This window comes from Podarcis muralis, chromosome 6 (assembly GCF_964188315.1).
Source record: "Podarcis muralis chromosome 6, rPodMur119.hap1.1, whole genome shotgun sequence".
Lineage (NCBI taxonomy): Eukaryota > Metazoa > Chordata > Lepidosauria > Squamata > Lacertidae > Podarcis > Podarcis muralis.
The window spans coordinates 66395755-66411272 of record NC_135660.1 but is presented as its reverse complement, the minus strand read 5'-3'; the positions used below and the strand labels follow the sequence as shown (position 1 = coordinate 66411272).

The following is a 15518-nucleotide window of genomic DNA, read 5'->3' as shown; positions in this document are numbered from 1 at the left end:
ATAAAGGTCATTGTTTATGTACTGATTCCTTGCTTCCTAAGTTCCTAACAGCCTCCAGATCTTACAAATTAGCACCTCACTGAGATCAAAGTCCTCCCTATTCTTTCTTCAATTACTTGCTTGCCTGGTGGAGCCAAAGGAGACACTTCTAGAATCTTCTGGTCTTGGCTGAAGTCTGTGTTTTGTAGAGGGCAAATGGTGAAACTATGCACTGTCTTTTTACATTTCATTGAATCTCTGCAGGCACATTCAAGACCCAACAGAACTCCCACAGTTTCCAGCCTATTGGAAGCAGTGCGTGAAACAAACTTTGCCCATCTTAACAATGAATCTCCCTGACTCTTGGGAATGGCAGCAGCAGTTGTACATACTACGTTGTATATATTAGCTAAACATGAGCAATGTGATGTGGCAACAAAAAAGCTAATGCAATCTTAGGTTGCATCAACAGAGTTATGTGCAAAGACTGTGAGAAAAAGAACATTAGTATTGTTTGGTCAGAGCTCACCTTGGAGTACTGTGTCCAGTTATGGGCATTGCAGTCTTAAAAGGATATTAACAAATTGGAAAATGTCCAGGGGAGGATACCAAAGATGGCGAGAAAACAGTTGCCAACAGGATTTTCTGGACCCAATGAACTATATGTCCACCCCACTTGCAAAAGAGAACACTATTTTTGGGGTTTATTTATTTATTTGAGAGTTGATTAGAACTATCCCGTGTACAAAAGCTTTGCTTGCTACACAGTAAAGTCAAGAGAAAATTAAGTCCTGGATTATCCCCAATAACAACTTTATTTTATAAAGAATAAATGTAAAAAAAAACTTTGCCAGGCAATTTTCATTTCTGGAAAATGTACAGATTGACTGAGGTTAAAAATTGTTTAGAAACAGATCCTTTATATTGGACAACTATGAACTACCCAGAAGTTAAAACATGGCCCTATTTGAGAAAACACCGAATTTGAATCTCTAATGCTAAAAGATCAGTCTCAGAAATCACGGAGCGAAATTTATGGTATTATGAACATAGATAACAGCAATTAAAACCTATCAAGCTCAACACGAAGAGATCTGGGACATGAAATGCCTGTATCTGCATGAAAATATTTGTGACAGTAGGTTTCACAGCAAACAAACAGCACTGCTGTGAAATATTGATAGATAGATTGATTGATTGATTGATTGATTGGTTGGTTGGTTGAACACCCTCAATATTTATGGGAGATTAAATAGTTTATGTTGGAAGTCTAAAGCAATTAATGGTGATCGATACCATGTTTTTTGGTCTTGCTCAAAGATATGATATTACTGAACAGCTGTTATAATAGATAGAAATCACTATTAGGTGTGACTTACCAGCATATCTAATAGCTAGGCTAAAGATTTAGTCTCGTTAGAGGACTGCTAATAGCCCACACAACTATTAGTTACACTTGGTGGAAATAATCAATGCACTAACACTGGAGGACAATACAAAGAGTATGGGGAAGAGTAATCACTTCATTGAAAAATGTAGCCTTTTTGTTATGTACTGGTGCAACGAGACACAAAATAATGTGGAACAATATGCACTGCTAGAAACATTGTAATTCATACTAACAACTTAGATTCTTGCATGTATAACTTCAGACAAGGAGAGGAAAACAATTAGCTTTAAACTTCTGTTGTAAACAATTGATCAGGCTTTCATTAGTTTTCAAAAGCCACTCGTTAATGAACTGTGGTTCCTCAAATTTCAGCAGGACGCAGATGCATTTACCTGTTACTAGAACACTTCCCATATCTATAGGATCAGAGGATCCTCTCTACTGCTATTACATCATGCTCTGTTTATGAGCCTCCCAGGAGCATATTGAAGACTTGACTAGATCCAGAGCATAACAACTATGTAGAAAGCTACATAATTGTGTAGGGAGTTGCATGAGTAGGAAACCGATACTATGATCTCATATCTGTTTGCATCTGCCCACCTGGGTCTTGCAACATCTCTTCCTGTTCTGTGTTTGTTCATACATGATCATTTGTAATGAGTGGATCGATAATTTGAGAGTAGAGGGAAGAAGGCCTATTCTTTCCTTTATCTCTTCCTACTTTATGCAAGTTTTTTTAATATATTTCTTCCTTCCTTGCCCACATGTGTTCATGATAAAGAGGTTAATAAGTGCTTAGAGAGTTACCATTACAAATATATTAGACTAATTACAATTTTAAAAGATCCAATAACCCAGCTGCACTATTAATATGAATGAAAGCATTTTGCTTGGTCTCATCCAGGGCTGAACTTGCATTAGAGGAAAAAGCCAAACGGTTCAACTAGGGATTGAACTAGGGATTGTGCTTCCTCATCCCACATCCAAGGGCTGTGAGTGGAAAGAAACTCTGCTGGGATGAGGGTGCTCATCCACCCCCACCTGAGGCAATGGTCTCTTCCTGCCTCATGGAAGCCCTCTCTCTCTAAACCAGGGGTGGGGGAACCTTTTACGATCCAAGGGCTGCATTCCCATCTGAGAAACCCATGCCAATGATGCAATGGCGTAGCTAGCAGCAAGGGTGCCTGGGGCAGCACATATGCCCTGACCCCAGGGGTGGGGTGAGCTGTCCATGGCACGGGGCGAGCTGGGGCAGGGCACCCAGTGGAGCCTCCAAGGAGTCCACTCACCGCCTCCCTCTCAGCGGTAGGGTGGCTGGGAGGGAGGCGGCGGGCGCATGCAAGCCCCACGCTGCTGTTTCAGGCAGCACGGAGCTTTCATGCAGTCCACCTGTCGCCTCCCCCTTAGCCGCCCTACAGCTGAGGGAGAGGCAATGGGCAAACGCAAGCCCCGCACTGCAATTTCAGGCAGTGTGGACCATGCAGGTGTCAGAGCTACCGCATCACTCCCAGGAGAGACGCATGGCTCAGGTGTGCTGCAGGCCCCATGATAAGTGCCGTCCCCCCATGGTGTGGTGCCTAGTGTGTCCCGCCCACCATCCCTCCGAGCTATGCCTCTGCAGTGGTGGGTAGAGCTAGAGGGCGGAATTTACAGAGCAATTAAGGTACATTGTACCTTTGCACAATAGGTTATCTTCTGCACACACTCATCCAGCCAGACAAAAACACTCAATAAGGATGTGAATCAGGGGTGGAGCAGGGTGTGCATGAGAACAATCTGAAGGCCAAACAAAGAGGCCTAGACATCTGCATTTGCTCCCCACCCCAGGACTGAGATGCCTCATCCCTGCTGTAAACTTTGCCTTCATCAATTCCTAGAGCATCACAGCTGAAAGAAAGGTTTACTTGTATGCGGTCAAGCAACCATTCTGCCCTATCCTCTTGCCTTGGTTTTCTGCTCCAGATATAAGGTTAATTATTAAAACTGGATTTTATGCTGATTCTATAGAAGACTTAATTGCCATAAAAATAAACTTTTTTGTTAATTTATTTTCTTCTTTCATTAATGAGAACAATATGCTTTCCCCCTAAAGTTAAGTGTTCTTTCTTGGCAGTGAAGAACATTACATTCCGCTCTATTAGCAAAATTAAGTGATAGGAAAGCAGCTAATGACTTGCTTTGGGAATTGAGAAGATTAGCTTTTCAAATCATTTTAATTTTGAGCAGTCCAACTCAGTCCGTTTAACTTTACAGGAGGGACATATTCGTTTCCAACAAAAGTGCTCATTAAAGCCAAGCAGTGAGATGTTTTAAATTTTAATTTAATTTATTTTTTTTAATAAATGAAGCTTCAGGTTCAATTAATAAGTGGGCTACCCAGGGCTTAAATTCATTGAAGCATCCCAAGGAAGAAACTGATGAAAATACCTAGTGCTGGAAGTTTCACAGGACTTACTGAAATCACTTCTATTTAGGTAACTATACTGTTACAAGTTGGGGATGGAAGAACCCCCTAAACCCAAGAAATTAATGGATGTCAGGATCTACCGTATATACTCGAGTATAAGCCGACACGAATATAAGCCAAGGACCTAATTTTAGCACAAAAATCTGGGAAAACTCATTGACTTGAGTATAAGTCTGTTCACCACACCACAAACCTAGTGGTGGCGGCAGCGGCGGAGGAAGAACAAGCAGCCCGCAAGGGCTGCTTTCGGGCTGCTCGTTCCTCTGCCGCCGCCGCCAATAGTGGCAAAGGTGAAAGAGGAGCAGCCCAAAAGGCATAGCAGAGCAGGCATAGGAGCCGTGGTTGGGAAAGGCACAGCACAGCTGTGACCTCCCACAAACCACTGTTGTAAATCTACACTGTCTCCCTGGAAGGGTCAGGATGGGAAGGTGGTCTCCACCACTCCTCCTTCTCTGCCCGGCCCTTGACATCACCCCCTCTCTCCAGTGCCCTCCTCTTCTGCCCTGTCCCTGACATCTGGACGCATAAGTACAAAGGATGGGGAGGGCTGGTTGAGAATAGGCTGAGGCTGGTGGGACAATGCCCCATTCACACTTATGGAGCAGCCCACATTGATGGAGCAGGGTATGTCAAAAGAACATGTGGGATCGCAGCAAGCATAACAGGCTGGATACCAGGAAGAAGCATCAAGCCATGTCTTTGGTGTACCAACATTCATGGAACACTTGGACACTTAACACTTCCAGTTTGCATCAATGGAACATGACTAATACTAACGTAGTAGAGAAAGCATTGGGACATAAACGAAGGTTGGTCTACAAACATTAATTTCTAGAAGTTTAGTGGACACTGAATTCTAGTTAGGCTTTGGGCCTAACCCAGAATCCAGCCTGCAAGTAGTGCATTTGTTCAGTTTAAAGGAGAGATGCTAAGTCCTTATTTTGTCCACAGTCTCTCATTTCAGCATATCCCTAAATATACTGTGCATGCCAAACAGACAAGCAACCTGCTATCAAGGGTCTTCTGGTCTCTCTTTGTGCTTAGAAAATTGAGGGTGCTTGGCACCTTAGGGTAGATGCCCAGTATTTTGTACTGTCAAGCCATAAATAAACAAGACTTATGTGGCTATTCCAAGTTTGGTAAACTAAAACTAAGGGTCCATTCAGTTCAAACCAACCTTTGCCCTATGTTATTTGCAATGTGCTATCTTTAACTCAAGATCACAGTTTTTAGCAAGTTGGACTAGAAAGTCATTTAAGCAGGTTGGAATTTGGCTGGCAGCTGGCAAGCCTTGGGTACTTATTTCCTGTTCCTGTTGTTTAGCTACTTCTACAGCTGACACCAAATTAGTGCCGCAGGTCACAGCATCCCCCATTCTAGCTGAATGGCATGATCCACAAGAATTGATGCTGCTGATCTTTTCTGAATATAGTGGGGCTGGGTTGGGGGGAAAGGAATAATTACTGTGGGGCAAGTGGCACATTATGGAGATGCAGGCAAGCAGAGTTCCCGACTGAGCACACATCAGTCACAGCTGCCTGACAAGACTACCAGTGCGTTATACATAAATCTGTTTCCCTTTTCCCTTCAGAGCAAAAAAAAAATAGCTTGAGGGGGATCAATTTTGACAGCAATATCAGCAGGCATGCAAAGGGTTAGCCATACTTCATCATCTTAATGGCACACATAAATATGTAATGTGACAAGGAGATCTCTAAATTATTATCTTTTTAAGTTTTTGTGTTGTTGTTTTTTAAAATGACAACTAGTTTTTATCGTCAGTGCTATAGGGGAGCGAAATGTAATCCTCACGTGATGGGTAGGGAGGGCAAGTGCTTTTGCAAAGGGGTGGCCTTACTTGCGTTTGCTGCTGCTTCATTTAAAAAGAAGGCTTGCCCTTTAGTGCTGGCATATCCTTCCAAGGAAAGAACCATAGCTTATCAGTAGAGCAATGCTTTTCACATGTGGAAGACCCCTGGTTCAGTCCTTGGCATATCCTGTTAAAAGGGTCAAATAGCAGGTGTTGTGAAAGACCCGCTTGAGACTCTGGAGAGTCACTGACAGCCAGAGTTCAATAGACAATATTGGGCTAGAGGGGTCAATGTTTAGGAACATAGGAAGCTGCCTTTTATTGTGTCAGACCATTGGTCCATGAGTAAAAGGTTCCTGGTAGTGGGAGTGGGCAGAAGGCACCTAAAAGGGGGCAGGGTGGATCTTGACTGGCCATGGACCCCCTGGATCAGGCATAGGCAACCTTGGCCCACCAGATGTTTTGGGACTGCAACTCCCATGATCCTTAGCTAACAGGACTAGTGGTCAGGGGTGATGGGAATTCTAGTCCCCAAACATCTGGCGGGCTGAGGTTGCCTGTGCCTGCCTGGATCTAAAGCATCTACAGTTCCTCTGTTGTGCCAGCCTGAAGCTGGGGCAACAAGAAAAACATGCCACCACTTTCCACCCCGAACAGCAGGAGTTGGCAAGGATGTGAATACAGTGGTAGCTCCACCACTCCCTTCATCCTACAAGCTGCTTCAAGATTGCTCTGTGATGGCCCAGCCCAATGCATGCTTACTCAGGAGCAAGTCCCACTGTGTTTAGTCAGACTTAACTCCTAGAAAAGTATGCATAGGATTGGATCTTTAAATATGTTTCCAGTATCTTACCTGCACAAATAATACATTGTTCTGACTGACACTATGTACTGACTGACTGACACATACACACCCACCCAGATTAGTATTATGGATGATCCATCCAGCTCCGTCTCCCTTTCAGGCATGTCAGAGTCAGACCTTCAGAGTCAGTCCTTCTTAGAAAGATTCCCCCCAACCCCAGTTCAAGGGCCATAAATCTCCTTGCTAAGGAGAAGAACCACAAGCCAATTGGAAGTTAAATTGTTGGGCAACCCACAATCTAATTTAAACTTTGGCTGCTTTATTTTTACCATTTGGAGAAAACTGTAGTTTCGCATAGGGTATAATCATGTTTATTTAAGTGCAACGTATATCTCTATGGGGGAGAAACAGCCAACTGTGGCAAACTGCTTTCAGCAGAAACATATGGAAAAGACCCAAGAAGAATGGATGGCTCAGTGAAGGTAGCTATGAAGTGCTTTTTCAAGGTAATATGTAGAGAAAGATGCTGAGTGGATTCGAAGCAGAGAAACCCAGAAGATAAACTGAACTCTCTGTTGTGCAAGTTTAGGGGCACATCATGCAGGTGTGTGTCTACTATATATTCTGAACAGTGGCTTGATTGTCTGTCTGTCTGTCTGTCTGTTCTCTACATCAGAGGTTTTCAACCTTTTCTAGTCAACGGCTCTTGACCAACTACATTCTTACTGTGGCACCCCTGTGGGGCTCAGGAGCCCGGTTATGTCACCCCTTGCCTGCAGAGGTGGAGGCCTCTCACCCCTTTTCGAACACTCTCCCTTGCACAGTTTTCCCTCAGCCTCCTCTCCTCTCTTCTCTCCTGAGGAGTCCTCTGGACAGCCGCAGCTGATGCCCTGGTCTCTGAGCTGCCCCAAAGAGAGGTGCCTCCTCACACTGCCCCACTGGGGCCTGGGAAGCACCCCCCAGCCACCATTCGCCTGGGGAGCTTGTAGCCAGGGCTGATGCAACAAACAGCTGTGCAAGCCACTGGGAGTCAGAGACACAAGAAGGCATCAGATAAGGGAGGGGACACTGGTTAAAAACTACAGGATGGCCACATCCTGAGATATCATCACCAAACTTGGCACAAGGGTTCCTGAATTGTAGTGGGAATTTTTGTCAATGTTGGACTGTTGGCTGTAATTTGAATCAAGATGACAGTACAAAACATGGTTTAGGCATGACTTTGCCCATATTTTGGCATAGGTTTGGCCACCTCTCAAAATATCATTGCCAAATGCAGCATGAGTGCTTCCAAAATAAGGCTGGTGGTCTTCATGGAAGCTGGGTACCATTTTGATGCAAGATGGTGGACTGAAATGCAACTTTGGACCAACTTTACCTGGTTTTTGGTGTGTCACCCCTAAGAACTCACAATTTAAAAATTGTGAACTCTATCAATTTAAAAATCACGTTTTTGTGTTTTCTACAAATTATCAGGCTTTGGCCATATTTTCTGGTTCCTGTTTCTGTTGGCAGGGAGATGTCTTATTTGAAATATTTGTAGTATAAATTGCGAAGGCCGCCATTCTTCCAGATACAGCTTTCTCCTCTGTATAAAAACCATATTCTGGGAAGTGTTTTATTGTAAGAATGTTTTAATACTTTAAATGCTGATCAGAATGTAAATAGTTAACTGTAAGAAGAATAAACATGTATTTTACATTGACTAGAGCCGAAATATACAAGGTCAGCCAGCAGTGGGCCAAGTGACAGTTAAACTGTCAAAGTTGATCCCTGTTGCTAAGAAGATGGCAGAGTACATGCTGTGTTTTGATTTTTATATATATACCAAGCAGTAGCATCCAAATGTGGACAGCTGATGGCTGGTCATTTGGTGGACATTCCATTCAAATCTATTGGTCCGTAATTATAGGCCAATGAAAGTTTTGAATTCCAACAGGAACAAATGGATTGGCTTGATAGTCCTGACTGAAAGGAATTTGAGGTCAGGTCCGGCACTGTTTGAAGTAAGTTAGTTGGACAGTCTTTGGTGTACTGTAAACAGCTTCAGCCCAGGACTCAAGAACAAACTCTGAAAGCCAAAAAAAAATCTGAGAGAAAGAGAGAGATTGAAGTAGGAGCAGCTGGGGAAGCCCACCTGGAATCTGAAATTACTTGAGGTGAGAGCTGAGAAGGCTTCCAAGATTTGAGCATCAGACTTTGGAAGAGCTGAGGACAGGGTAGGGATGGGCAAATCTGTGCATTTTGGTTTCTTTCAGTATTTATAATATTTATAATCTTAAATTCAGTTCTGCATCCTTCCACATCAGTTTGCATTTTTAAAATGAAAATCATCAGCAGTTTAGTGTGCATTTCTCCTAATACAATACTGTACGTGCATTTTTGTATGCAACTTTTGCCTAATAGGCTTTTTTTAAACCAGCAATATTACCAAAAATGTGGTTTTTGTATGCTATTTTCACTAATGCATGCATTTTTATGCTTACCCTAGTACTGTATAAGCACTTTTGAATAAATTCCTTAGCTTGCTTGACTGCAGAAATTGAGAAAAGTGGGAATTTCAAATGATGTCTATGTTCTGGTTCACCTATTGAATCAAGTTGGTTTGTCTTTAAATATGAATGGAATCCAATTTCTCTTCTATCTCTAGGTCATAGTGACTGCAGAGGGAAGCTGTCTTGAGTGAAGACTTCTGATGAGGCCCTTTGTAAAGCTAGAAAGGAACCTAACACTCACCCAGAGGGAACATTTCAGGTAAAACTCTCTTAACAAGCCTGCTAATTAATAGAAGGTGAAGTTAGGAAGGGCACTTGTCTCAAGTTATTGTAAAGGGAAAGGAGCTAGAGCAAATACCTAGCTATCTCCGTAAAGCAAGAATAAAACCATAAATGTTTTATGTAACATCTATTTAAACCAACAGTAAATGTTACATAATGACATCTTGTATCTAAGTCAAGTTTTATTTTACACCTTGCCTGCAAGTAAGCATGTTATGTGTTGTAATAATAATAGCCAGAAAATGCCAAGGTTATGCTAGAGCATGATACTGACAAGGTTGCAGGTTTGATTCCCCATAATGAACAGCTGCAAATTCCTACATTGCAGGTAGTTGGACTAAATTATTCCCAGAGTCCCTTCCAACTCTGTGATTCTCTGATAATAAATGGCAATGTTTTCGTTTTACCTCTAAGTGAGAATCTGTTTTGTTTTGTGATCGTAGAGAGTTTCCTCTGTGTTTGTTGGGATCTGAACTAGATTCCCTTGGCAGTTCTTTCCAAGTGCATGATTCTATGGCTGCATTCAGATATGGGGTTTGTTGCATTCATTTTACTGGTTATAATGCTAGCACTTATGTCCTGGTTTCTAACATTCCTTTTGCACTGCAGTCCCTGTTACATTAATGGAGATGGGGTTCAGACCTGTGTCGGGTCAGGGAGGGACAATATGTTTACTGAGGGGTTAAGCAGAGGAATCTATGTACAGTGCTGTGCAATAGAGAAGCAAAAGTGGGGGGTATTAATAGATTTGGCATGATTTGTAGCGATGCAGAGAGTGCATGCTATGGCACAAAGAGAGGGGTTTTTTTTTAAGTAATAGAATAGGTTAAAAAGAAAACACTACATCAAAATTATAATAAATGTCTTCTAACAGCATGGTCCTTGTGGGATAGCAATATAGCAAAGCAGCTTTCTGAGTTGTCCAAGTAGGGCATCCTTCTCCATGATGGGCAACACAGCATCCTTAGTTAAATAGTACTTTCTGCTCTGTACATATCATCAGGTTATCTTTCATCTCCAGACACAACAAACTCTTTGACTCATCATTCTCGCACACACATAACCTGTCAGACCTGAAATTTCATTTCCTCTTGAATCCCTCCACATTTCTACAGCCTCAGGTCTCATCCTCTCATAAAAGAAAACTAAATTAGGTTTACAGAAATCATGCCCTCCATGCAGCTAATGCACTCCGTCTCTTAGAAACCAGACAGCTGCTGTCTCCAGCAGTAATACTTTAGTTCCATTCATTACTTGTCAGCCAACCTGCTCCTTGCTTCACTGTTTCTCCAGCTTGCCCTTCAAGACAAATATCCAATAGGTTCTTATAAATCTGCAGTACAGTGGTACCTCGGGTTAAGAACTTAATTTGTTCTGGAGGTCCGTTATTAACCTGAAACTGTTCTTACCTGAGGTAGCACTTTAGCTAATGGGGCCTCCCGCTGCCACCACGCGATTTCTGTTTTCATCCTGAAGCAAAGTTCTTAACCCAAGGTACTATTCCTGCTTTAGCAGAGTGAAGCGTCTAATATAATAATAATAATAATTTATTATTTATACCCCGCCCATCTGTCTGAGTTTCCCCAGCCACTCTGGACTGCTTCCAATCAAATGTTAAAAACAATACAGCATTAAATCTTAAAAACTTCCCTAAACAGGTCTATAACCTGAAGTGTCTGTAACCCGAGGTACCACTGTAGTGAGCAAATGCAGAAGACTTAGAAAACTACTGTGCCATGTGCAGTGGATAACTATGTTAACTTTTACAGAGTCCTGAGAACCTTAGCTTGCATTTTTAGACAAAGTAAGGTTTACTGCGCTGCCGCCGCGTGATTTCTGTTCTCATCCTGAAGCAAAGTTCTTAACCCGAGGTACTATTTCTGGGTTAGCAGAGTCTGTAACCTGAAGCCTCTGTAACCCAAGGTACCACTGTAGTCCTTAACATACCTTAGTGCCTCAGGAAGCAAAACTCTGGTATAATTCCATATGCTCATGCTCCCACTCCCAAACATTCACAGAGAAAGATATTAACTGTTCATAATAAGTACCTGTAAATGTATACGGTTTTCAAATAGTTTTCATTGTCAACTTTTCCCCACAGAGCAACAAATCCTGTAACTAGTAACATTGGCTCCTATTGACTTAAGTAGTGTTGTGAGTTTGTGGGTGCTAGAGACCCTGAATTCCTGGGTCTAGTAGGTGTTGGAATTTAATCAAGCCTTCTGAACCCCTGGATACTGCAGGGGTTAAAATATCAGGCCAGTCTCCTGATGAGGTAATTGCCTGAAAAATGAGCCATTAAGATAGCTCTGGAGAGGAGCTCTAAGATGGTTAGTGAGAAAACAAAGGCAGAGTTTGAAGTAAAGTTGGCTGGATGTGACCTGGGGGGGGGGGGGTTGCAGGCTGTTAAAGTCAGCAAGGTGGAGAGAGTGTCAGTATACAGTGGTACCTCAGGTTACAAAAGCTTCAGGTTACATATGCTTCAGGTTACAGACTCCGCTAACCCAGAAATAGTGCTTCAGGTTAAGAACTTTGCTTCAGGATGAGAACAGAAATCGTGCTCCGGCAGCGCAGCAGCAGGAGGCCCCATTAGCTAAAGTGTTGCTTCAGGTTAAGAACAGTTTCAGGTTAAGAACAGACCTCCGGAACGAATCAAGTACTTAATCCAAGGTACCACTGTATAATAGCTGGTGTCTTTTCGAATCCTAAGCTGTGTCTGTGGAAGAAACAAGACCCTAAGCTGTATATATGTTTAGGTCAACCACATATAATAAAGACACCACAGTGTCTCCGCTGTGTCTCATTCCCAAAAGGCAACATGGGTAAACATGCCTTAAAACCCTGGAATCTCACACTGCTTAGAAATTGGGGTGGAAATTGTGCAACAGTAGTATTTAAACACCTGAAGGTAGGACAGCAACCAATATTTGTTTAGAATAGAATTATATGGTTTTCATAATTACTCTTCCTCTGCCTCTTTTGTCTGTTGACAATATGAAAATAAATTGAGAATTGGCTATTTTCACCAGGGGAGGCCTAAAAACAGTATGCAATACTGGGCTGCAACTCAGACATTTATATTCTCAGATGTTTCCAAAAGCAGGCTTTTAATTTAGAAAGGACAATGGGGCAGATACTACGTAAGAGACACAGTGTGTGTGCAGAACAATAAACTATGATGTTAAATATTAAAGGATGCAGACCAAAAATACTTTTTCCAAAATTTATTAATAATGTTACATTCTAGAATCTAGATAAATAGACCTGTTCAAGCCAAAGTTAAGCATTTCTGTTTCCCATATATTCAAATCAGAACTAGTTGTAGCATACATGCATCTCTACCTTTCAAAGCAAGGGCACCTACACACCTACCAACATTACTCCGATGAAAATAGGGACATCCTATTCCATTGTTTTTATTTTATTTTATTTTATTTATACTCCGTCTACCAGGCCCCAGCCATTCTCTCTTGGGCCAAGGAGACAAGTAACTATAGAACCTTTAGAAGACATCTGAAGGCAGCCCTGTATAGGGAAGTTTTTTTTAATGTTTTATTATGTTTTTATATATGTTGGAAGCTGCCTAGGGTGGCTGGGATAACTCAGTCAGATGGGTGGTGTATAAATAATAAAATTGTTGTTGTTGTTGTTGTTGTTGTTATGGAATAGGACTTCCCTATTTTCATCTAAGAAATGTTGGAGTGTATTTAGATGCAAAAGTAAAGGCGCATTGAATCTAGGGTTGCATATTCCAAGAGGTTAAAATCTGGACACAAAAAGTTTGCTTTAAATTCTAAAAATCCCCCCAGATGGGCATTTAGGCCCCACAATAAAGGATAAGTCTGGTATTTTCCGGACGTATGGCAAGCCTAATTGAATCCATGTACAGAATCATTTACAATAAAACAGCTCAAGTTGCTTCACCACCTAAGCAGAGTAATATGAAACCAAACATATCTTGTGGACCAGCTTGTATGTAACATAGTTTAACATTACAGCAGTGAACCTGGTCGAGCCTATAGGGCAATGAGTGCTTCCTCCTTCCATCCAGTGAGACTGCTAGGAGCAAATTAGAAGCATCAGCTTCCTGCTTTAAATTAACTTCTGATTATCATTACCTCTAAAGTCAGAACTGCAAATAAGTTATAAATCAAGGAGTATTGAAACAGCCCAAATCAGGAACCACAATTTCAGTTTTCTGTTTCTATAACCCTGTGCATGATTTCAACCATATTGCAATCCCTGTACAGTGGTACCTTGCGTTAAGAACTTAATTCGTTCTGGAGGTCAATTCTTAACCTGAAACTGTTCTTAACCTGAAGCACCACTTTAACTAATGGGGTCTCCTGCTGCTGCCGCGCTGCCATCATGCGATTTCTGTTCTCATCCTGAAGCAAAGTTCTTAACCTGAAGCACTATTTCTGGGTTAGTGGAGTCTGTAACCTGAAGCATCTGTAACCTGAAGCGTATGTAACCTGAGGTACCACTGTATTAGGTGTATTAGGTGTGCTCAAGAACTCAACTCAAGAATAAGCGATGCAAGATTTCCCACTTTTTCCCAGGAAACTTGCCAGTTACAAAAACCTTCCCTCACCACACCTCACTCTGTTCAGATTCCACCTTCCAAATGACTCCAGACTGGAGTGAGCAATTTAGGTTGCTAATGCACAACATTTTATTGCAGATGAAGAGTGGGTAATTTTTTTCCTGCATAGGAAAATCTGTTGCTTTTTTGCTTTTTTTTTTCCTCCTAAAAAGCATTTCAGCTAGTTTTATTGCAAAAAAAAACACCCCAAAAAGTTCGTTGTAGATTGATTATGCATTACTACACAGTGTGTCCCTTTGAAAACAGATTAAAACTGTCCTTACAATGGAGGGTGTGTATCCACACCTGCCTAGTGACCTGGTGGGTGGGTGTATACCAAGATCACAATCACCACTTCCTTTTTCATTCACCCAGGAGATGTGCAAGGAAGAAAAGGTGTAGAAAGGTTTGCAGATGTGTATTGAGTAACCACACCCACTCTCGTGGGCAGCAGAATCAATCTAGGTTGTTGAGGTCAAGGCATGACTTAACTCCAGATTAAAAAGTACATTTTCCTATGATAAATGGGTTAGTGCACAGAGGTGTAGAGAAAGCAGAGTGATGTGGTCCCCTCTGTGACTTCATTGTTTCCAGAATGGCATTCACTTGGGGGGTTTGTTTGTTTGTTTTTCTTTTGGAAATATAAGCCAATAAGTGGGTTCTCCTCCTGTTTTCTGTTGCGTTCATGGAGCAACACAGGCAGTGCAGATGTTCCTTAACCTACTTGCCTACCCTCAATACTATTTCCAAAACCTTTAATTATTGGCAAAAAAAGAGAGAGAGAACAGAATCAAACACATATAAATAAACAAACAAAATTAAAGCATTGTTTTTAATTGCCCAGGGATGTCATCCCTTTGTTGAAGAAAAAGATGAGGTTTAATAAACAACTCCCCCCCCTCTTTACAATAGTAGTTTTTATTAGAACTGAAATAATTGGATATTTGGCCACCTGTATGCATTTCCCAACCTCAAATGGGATCAAGATTCAGTTACCCAGCCCTGTAGCCAAATTAGAAGAACAGGAGTGAACAGCTCAAGCAGGTGGCGTACCTTGTTCTTTTCTTTTGTTTAATCATTAAAACTTCTCTACCAGAAAGCAAATCACCTGTTCCGCCCCCCCCCCCCCCCCCGCTTTTCAGTAAGTGGTTTTTTTATTTAAAAAAATCTGTACATATCACTTACTTAGTGGGATCAAACAAGGAAGCTTGAAAAAGGTTTAACCTGATTCTCTGTACCCTTCTGCGGCCAAAATGGAATTAAAACTACACATGCTTGGCAAGAGAATTGTCAGGAGGGTGGTATTTGTTTTAAGAGGGAAATTGTGTATCCTGAATTGAACATTGTGGGCATATCTAATGTAATGAATGTTGCAGTCTCGTTCATGTTCATGCATTTATTTGCAGGGTTATTTATATACCACATTTGGGGGCATACCTCAACTGAGGTAGTTGACAATGTTATAAAAATAAAAGTACAAGCAATCTAAAATTATCAAAACTGACAAAGGGGGTTATTGTTTGAAAAGGCTGTTCACATTTAATTTAGAATAAAGCCCACTGATTAGAATAGCCATGGCTTATGAATAAACATACGTGTGATTGGGCTGCATGCTTGCAAGACTTTCCCCATTATTAATTTAGGACTCCAATAAGTGGTGCATTAAGGAAAATTTTAGACTCCGACCTTCATGATCTTGGAA

At 41.7% G+C, this 15518-nt stretch overlaps 1 long non-coding RNA gene across 1 annotated transcript in view; it reads left to right on the top strand.

Moving 5' to 3' along the window:
• The first annotated feature begins 8249 nt into the window (after positions 1-8249).
• Positions 8250-15518, top strand: part of LOC114597272 (uncharacterized) — a 55835-nt gene continuing 48566 nt past the window's right edge. The window contains exons 1-2 of the long non-coding RNA XR_013393251.1: positions 8250-8613; positions 9105-9208. This is a non-coding gene — a long non-coding RNA (uncharacterized LOC114597272). The remainder of the gene's footprint in view (positions 8614-9104; positions 9209-15518) is intronic.